The 4,351-nt window shown below is 38.3% G+C and overlaps 1 protein-coding gene across 3 annotated transcripts in view; it reads right to left on the minus strand.

The window, feature by feature from the left end:
• LOC106868402 (beta-1,3-galactosyltransferase 1) overlaps positions 1-4,351 on the minus strand; it is a 266,263-nt gene that overhangs the window by 188,021 nt on the left and 73,891 nt on the right. Inside the window, exon 1 of one of the 3 annotated variants that reach the window (XM_052969497.1) lies at positions 567-693. The exons of the other annotated variants lie outside the window; for them this stretch is intronic. The gene's annotated coding sequence lies outside the window, so the exon portion shown is untranslated. Of the gene's footprint in view, positions 1-566; positions 694-4,351 lie in introns of those variants that run through there. 3 annotated transcript variants of the gene reach the window in all.

The raw sequence follows: 4,351 nt of genomic DNA on the forward strand, positions 1-4,351 counted from the left end.
ATATGGTACCCTAGGCATAACACCTACATGAACTTCTAACTTGTTGTCTCTTGAGGTCTCTGGGTGAGACTTGGATCCAACTTGTACAAATGCAAAACAAAAGTCAAACATAAAATAATAATAATAATAATAATAATAATAATAATAATAATAATAATAATAATAATAATAATAATAATAATAATAATAATAAGTTTTAAACAGAGAAACAAGTCGCAAAGGAAGAGAAATTAAATTATCTTCAGACCTTAAGTGAAAATTAAATTTATCGAAAACGGGAGGAGATAAAGCAGACTTAGAATCATTCGACTGTGAACTCAAAAGGTAAACGGCCAGAAAAAAAAAGCGTATGACATTTATTCCAACTCTTCAATGCCCCTAACAATATTCGCTGGAATCGAGTAAATAATAATTCTTGATACTGTTATATGATTTCTTTTCATGCAAAGTATAAAGCAAAAATATAACTTATGAATATGATTATTATCATTATTATTATTGTTATTGTTGTTGTTGATGTTGTTGTTACTAACAGATTAATAATAATTATATAGATAGTACAATACCGGAAAAGGAATGCAGTAGTTCCGCCGAGGCCCATGAAATGTATAGTTTTTCAAGCGAACAGGAATGAAGATATATGGAGTACACGCTGATACCTCTGCTACTGAGAATTTTGTAACTTTTGTGCATTTCAACAAAGATGCAAACGGTTAAAGTGAGTTTATACTTGGCTAATTGATCTTAGCTCAAACTGATTACATTTAATATCTGAATGATTTAAGTAATCTGCTCTGATTCACTGGCTAAACAAGATTGTTCAGTGAAGCATAACGACCTTTATAGATTCTCAATAAGTAATTGTTGTGTTCTCATTATTAAATCAAGCTATCCGTATACACTGTTAGATAGCTGTCTTTTGCTTTCAAATGATATATCTCTCTAATTCATTCTTTTCTCTCAGTACTTGCACATCATCTTTCCCCCCTATCTCTAGTTCGCAGAATTAGTTTATTTTATCGATATATTTTCTAAGCTTTGTGCATGTTCCTACGTGAATCATATTGATTGAACAGCTTTAAAATAATCGTAGAAAGGAAACAACGAAACACATGCTACTACAATAGCTATATTATATTTGATATAAAACTTATGTCTGTAACATAATTCTTAGTGCATGTGCATTCTAATAACAGCTTAATCCTTATTTGATTGTGCAATACAAAATTACATACATGGTTAAATTAAACTTCATGACATGCGTAGAATGGATTAAAATAATTTAATCGTTAGCTTATTAAGAAAATAAATGAATGTTTAAACGAGAATATTGCTACAAGATATTACATTTAACACATCGTACTTTCTCTCCTTCTCTCTCATGCACATACTCACACGTGTATATGTTTTAGCATGAATTTATGTGAGCATTTCACGTGGTTGTATGCGTTATGCTGTGTGGTCGGGTGTGAGAATGTCTATGCTTATTGGCTTATTGTGCGCATTATCAACAGAAAGGGAAAATTAAATATGTGATGATGACGGAAAGAAGTTTTAATTTCATAGTCTTGTAGGAGTTGGAAATCTCTCATTGAATTTTTTTGTTTACTACCTGTAAGATATATATTAGCTATATACAAACACGCGCGCACAGAAATGCTTTTTATTCTCTTTCACTTTCTCTCTCTCTCTCTCTCTCTCTCTCTCTCAGTCTATATGTCTCTCTTTAGTCGAATAAATCAACCCTAGTACTTATTCATTGTTCGCCTTGTACGTATTGTATCGATTACTTTTTCCGTAACCGCTAAATTACGAGGACATAACTTACCAACAACGATTGTCAGGGGATAAACAACAACAAAAAGACACAACTATATAAATGTATACATTCATAAATATATATATATATATTCGATGGGCATCTTTCAGTTTCCGTCTACCAAATCCACTCACAAGGACTTGGTCGGGTCAAGGCTATAGTAGAAGACAATTATCCAGTTATCCAACGTGTCACGCAGTGGGGTTGAACCCGGAACCATGTGGTTGGGAAGAAAGATTGTTACCACACAGCTACGCCTGCAGCAACACACATGCACACATTATTATATTCATATACACACACATGAACGTCTCTCGCTCAATCTTCTTTCTGTCTATTTCGCCCTCTCTCCATTTCTCCACACGCACATATATACATACACATACATCCATCAACCCATACATACATACATACATACATACATGCATACATACATACATGCATACATACATGCATACATACATACATACATACATACATACATGCATACACCTACACACACACACACAGACACACACACACACACACACACATATATATATATATCACTCATAATGAAATTTATAGAAAAGCAAAAGACGAAGACAGGTGTATGAACAACAGGTAAGTGTATGAGTTTAACGCTGGTGTAAATGAAAATGTCTTTCACGTTACGAGTCTACGCACTTCAAGAGAATGACTAAAACATGTAGATTCCAGCGGTGCAGTATGGCGATTGTTTATACAAAAAAAAATCTTGGAAAGAAAGAAGATAATAGTAAAAAACGAGGTTGACATAATGGGAGAAAATAAAGTACTGGTTATTCCCCAAAAAGGTGCGCGTGCGTAGTGCCTATGTTTGAATAGGGTCTAGTCACTCTGACGTGCGTGTGCGTGTGTAAGTGTGTGCGGCGGTAACGTGTGTGTGTTGTGTAGGAGTTGATGTGTGCTTTCTAACGTGATATGTACACGTGTGTGTGTATCTAGATCAGACATTGTGCATGTGTATGGTGTATATATATATATATAGGAGAAATTTATCTTTCTCTATGTATGTTGTGTGTGTTAATGCGTGTTGCGTGTGTATGTATATATAGCCTCTGTTCAGGTATTATGTGCTTATGTAGGTGTGGGAGTAAATAATACCTGTGTTCAGGTATTATTTGTCTGTGTGGGTGTGGGAGTGTGCATGATAGTTTATGGTGTGCGTACAGAGTTAAACAGCGTTCGTGGTTGCTCATAGTGTTTGTGGTTGCTCATAGTATGTGTGGTGACGCTATTGAAGATTGTGTATGGGTGTGTGGATGATGGTGTGTAGTGTGGATGCTGGGAAATGGTCAGTGCTATTATGCGTAGAATGCTGACGGGTGGTATCAATGAAGAGAGGCGGTAAAGTAGGTGTCATAAGAAAAGAGAAGGTGAGTTGAGACCATGGGCGGCGAAATTGAGTATAGAGAGAAGATTAGTTCCCGTTCCCGGTGAGTTCGGTATTCCGGATGGCCCCTGTGCCAGGACAGTCCGAACACAGATGTAACGAATGACCGGTAGAGCGGAAGTGGCACGTGTTCGGGGTTTTCATTACCGAGTCTGATGTCTCGGAGAAAATCCGCAAACTCGTCGGCCAAGCGGCGTCCCATTTGACTGATGTACTGGGAAGGGCAGAAAGAGAGCGGGAGATGCAAGAAATGACGTTACTAGAAGTGCAGATAAAGAAGTCCGTAATGTGATACGGACGATGAAGGATGCCTTTGAGGATGGTGGTGTTGGAGAAGTAGGGGTAGGTGCGACAGCGTGGGCGTGTATAGGGGAACGAGCCAGGCTGTGGGTGTGGAGTTTACGAAAGCATTTTTGACCAGGAAGTCACAGAGGTTATGGGCTCGTTTGAAGGAGGGAAGGGGTAGGTCAGGGAAGATGTACAAGGTGGAGGGATAAGACTGCAGTAAGCGGAAGGCTCAGACAAAGATGCATTGGAGAGGCATTAGGTTAGGGGAAACAGAAAACAGGCAACGGGAGAAAGAGTAGAGGCACGATCCACGGATCATGACCTGGCAAGTGTAGTGTGGCTAGTGGTAAGGGGATATCCACGTAGGATGATGTGGTGAGTCATAAGTTGAGACTGAGTATCAAAGTCATGGTTGTCAATGCAGAGCCTGCGCAGACGAAGGAAGTTGGATTAGGGGATGGAGGGCTTGGTGTAGGTAGTGTGGGAAGAGCAGTATTTGAGTTAGGAGTGTGAGTTAGTGTGTTTGTATTGGGTGGAATTAGTGAAAGCGGAGTGGTGTATTTTGAGAGAAATGTCGAGAAAATTGACGGAAGAGTTAGAGTTAGTGCAAGAGAATTCGAGGGCAAGATGGAGAAAAGAGAAGAAGACGTGCAGTTGTTCGCGGGAGAGTGACGTAGTGCCGATACAGTCATTGATATAACTACCATAGAGTTCGGTTGTGGGACCAGTGAACTGTAAGACTATTTGGGTCTCAACATACTTCCGAGAAAAGGAAAATTGTAATGTTCTACATTTTGTTTCCTTTAGTATGTTCTGTGATTCAACATGTA

This window comes from Octopus bimaculoides, chromosome 7 (genome assembly GCF_001194135.2).
Source record: "Octopus bimaculoides isolate UCB-OBI-ISO-001 chromosome 7, ASM119413v2, whole genome shotgun sequence".
Taxonomy (NCBI): domain Eukaryota; kingdom Metazoa; phylum Mollusca; class Cephalopoda; order Octopoda; family Octopodidae; genus Octopus; species Octopus bimaculoides.